This window comes from Triticum urartu, chromosome 5A, assembly GCF_056163025.1.
Source record: "Triticum urartu cultivar PI428250 chromosome 5A, HENAU_Tu73, whole genome shotgun sequence".
Taxonomy (NCBI): domain Eukaryota; kingdom Viridiplantae; phylum Streptophyta; class Magnoliopsida; order Poales; family Poaceae; genus Triticum; species Triticum urartu.
The window spans coordinates 149,192,501-149,196,420 of NC_141877.1; positions in this window are offsets into that span (position 1 = coordinate 149,192,501).

Sequence of the window (3,920 nt, forward strand, 5' to 3'; positions counted from 1 at the left end):
GCTACAATTGCGGCAACGTGAGTCATTTTGTTGCGGAATGCCCGTATGAGAAGAGGGAAGACAATGGTGGCAAGCTCATCCGAAAGGACAAGGCCAAGTCGTTCCCCAACAAGAACAACTTCACCAAGAAGGCTCCTCCCAAGGCATTGGTTGTATAAGAAGAGTACAATGAGGATGATGACGATGACGAAGATGATGAGTCGGTTGCCATGGCCTCCGTTGCCGTTGCGACGACTTCACGGGTGTCTCTCTTCGACTCACCCAATGAGAGCATCACCGCCAAGTGCCTCATGGCTAAAGCCACCAACAAGGTAACCCCCAATATCAAAACTATCATCATTAATCATCCTTCTCCGACGGATAGCATTAGTGAACTTGAGGGAGCTAATGTGGAGGCAAACGAGTTTGAGGCCTTTATGGGAAAACTTAAGGGAAAATCCAAGAAGCACTTTGTTGCTCTCTTGGAACAACTTGGTGAAGCCAATGACATGATCGAGGCTCACGAAGACACCATCTCTAAGATGGAAGGGCATAGTCATGACTATGCCGATGAGATTTCGGATCTTTCCAATGCTCTTGAGGAAGAGCGTGGTCTTCTTTTGGCTCTTGAGGAGTCACACAACGTTGATCATGCTAAGTTAAAGAAAGATTATGATCATGTCCTCATTGTTTCTCGTGTGCTAAATTCCGAGAAGGCCAAACTCAGGGTTGATCTTGCTAGACTTAAAGAGGAGTTTGATATACTTGACAAGGCCCAGAAGGCCTTGAAGGGTATTCACGCTAGCCTCAAGGAGTCTCATGATCAACTCCAAGTGAAGCTAACTAAGGAGAAATCAACTTTTCCTCATATGGTCTTAATTGATAATGCAAATGCTACTAACCCGTGTTGTGAGCATATACATCTTGTTGAGGAAAATGCTAAGTTGAAGGAGCAACTTGAGAGAGGTCTTGCGACTTGCATACAAGGCAAGAAGAACCTCAACGATCTCTTGATCAACCAAAAGGGAGTTGTGGCCAAGGAAGGGGTTGGGTACGTGCCCGACTCCAAGAACAAGAAGAAGAATGACAAGACCAAACGACCTCCTCCTCTCATGCAAACCTTTGTGAGGGAGGGAGAGAGTTCCCGCGAGAAGAAGAAGAAGAACAATGTCAAGAAGGGCAATGTCACCCTTCCCAACAAAGCCAGCGATTTTAACCCTTCTTATGTGTTATGCCGTGCTAGTGATGGGCATGTCTATGCCAAATTTGTTGGTTCTCTTCATGAGTACATTGAATGGTCTATTTGGGTTCCTAAGACCCTTGTTACTAACATCAAAGGACCCATTACAAAATGGGTACCTAAAACCAAGCATTGATCTCTTGTAGGTGTTTGCTTCTGGTGGTGGATCATGGTTGCTCGACAGCGGAGCTACAAATCATATGACCAGAAGCAAGGACTTGGTGGTGGACGTGCACAAGGTTCCATCTATGCCCACCAATGTCGAGTGGGGTGACGCCTCATCTTCTACGGTATTGGGACTTGGCAAGGTGATCATCTCTCATGATCTCACGATCGAGAAGGTCATGCTTATTGAGTCCCTTGCATACAATTTACTTTCCGTTCGTCAACTTGCAATCATGGGCTTTGCCACTTTCTTTGATATCGATACCGTGGCCCTCTTGTGGAGCAAGACTCTTAAAGTAGCCTTTGTTGGGCATGTCGAGAACGGTCTATATGTGATTAACTTTTCGGAGCACCCACTAAGACCGCGACGTGCCTAATGGCTAAAGTTGATGTGGGATGGCTCTGGCATCGCCGTTTAGCCCATGTCAATATGAGATCTTTGCAAAGTCTCCTCAAGGGGGACCATGTCCGTGGACTAACGAATGTTAGTTTTGCTAAAGATCGTGCTTGCAGTGCCTGTATCGAAGGAAAGCTACATGAGAAGGCTCACCCTCCCACGACTATCATTTATTGAAAGAGGCCTTTGGAGCTCCTTCACATGGATCTCTTTGGGCCTCCATCCATCGATAGTCTTGGAGGTAGGAAGTATTGCTTGGTGATTGTGGATGACTACTCAAGGTACACGTGGGTGTATTTCTTCAAGAGGAAGAGCGAGACCCAACAAACTGTCATTGACTTTGCAAATGAAGCACAACGTCAACACAATGCAAAGATCTTGACAATAAGAAATGACAACGGCACCGAGTTCAAGAACTACACCTTGGATGAGTTTCTTAGTGATGAGGGAAACAAACATCAATATTCCGCACCCCACACCCCTCAACAAAACGGTGTTGCGGAGAGGAAGAATTGGACGTTGATGGATGCGGCAAGGACCATGATGGCGGAGTTCAAGTCTCCGTACAACTTTTGGGCCGAAGCCATCAACACCGCGTGTCATGCATCCAATCGGCTCTACCTCCGCAAGGGCTTGAACAAGACTCCATATGAGATACTCACCGGTAATAAGCCCAACCTCAAGTACTTCCGGGTATTCGGGTGTAAGTGTTTCATTCTCAAGAAAGGTGTTCGGTTGTCTAAATTTGAGGCTAGAGCTTATGCGGGCATATTTGTTGGTTATGCTACAAACTCTCATGCTTACCGTGTCCTCAATAAATCCACGGGACTTATTGAGGAGACGTGTAACGTGGAGTTTGATGAGAATAATGGCTCCCAAGTGGAGCAAAGTGGCACTTGTGATGTAGGTGATGAAATTCCTCCTCAAGCCATAAGAAGAATGGGTGTTGGTTTTATCCTACCCATTGAGGAACCCCTTGTGGCCGAAGGAGAAGGACAATGCTCCACTCAAGTGGAGCCATCACCAACCCAAGGCCCACACGCTTCCGAAGAACAAAGTGAAGGCCCTCAACCTCATGAACAAGACCAAGGGCAAGATCATACTCAAGACGGTGTGGACACACCAAGTGATGCCCAAGGTCAAGTTCTCTCCCCCGAGCAAGTTCAAGATCAAGAACAAGTTCATGACGACGCTCAAGATGATCAAGTAACCGCTCCTCAACTCACCACCGAGGAGGAATTAGAGCGTCGTGCCGCCAAGGTTGCTTCCAAGCTCTCCACCAAGGATCATCTCATGACGAATGTGCTTGGAAGCTTAAGAAAGGGGGTAAGCACTCGTAGACAATTAGCAAATTATTGTGAGCATCACGCGTTTGTCTCTTGTGTGGAACCCCACAAGGTCTATGAAGCGCTAGAAGATCCGGACTGGCTCAATGCCATGCATGAAGAACTTAACAACTTCGAGCGCAACAAAGTGTGGAGATTAGTGCCAAGACCAACCGGGAATCACAATGTCATAGGAACCAAGTGGATATTTAAGAACAAGCAAGATGCCCATGGGATTATCATTCGCAACAAGGCTCGTCTGGTAGCACAAGGCTACTCCCAAGTCGAGGGTATCGACTACGGTGAAACCTTTTCTCCCGTTGCTCGTCTTGAATCCATTCACATGTTGATTGCATATGCTTCTCATCATAACTTTAAGTTACAACAAATGGATGTGAAGAGTGCTTTTCTTAATGGTCCCATTAATGAATTGGTTTACGTCAAGCAACCCCCCGGGTTCGAGGATCCCTACTTTCCCGATCATGTGTATCAACTCGATAAGGCACTCTATGGCCTTAAACAAGCCCCACGTGCGTGGTATGACCACCTTACCGAGTTGTTACAAGACCGTGGTTTTGAAGTTGGGCTAATCGACCCCACTCTTTTTACTAAGAAGGTCAAAGGGGAGTTGTTTGTGTGCCAATTATATGTTGATGATATTATCTTTGGTTCTCCTAACAAAGCTTTCAATGAGGAATTTGCCGCTCTCATGACCTCAAAGTTCGAGATGTCCTCCATGGGAGAGTTGAAGTTCTTTCTAGGGTTCGAAGTGAAGCAAAGAAGAGAAGGAACCTTCATCAATCAATCCAAATAC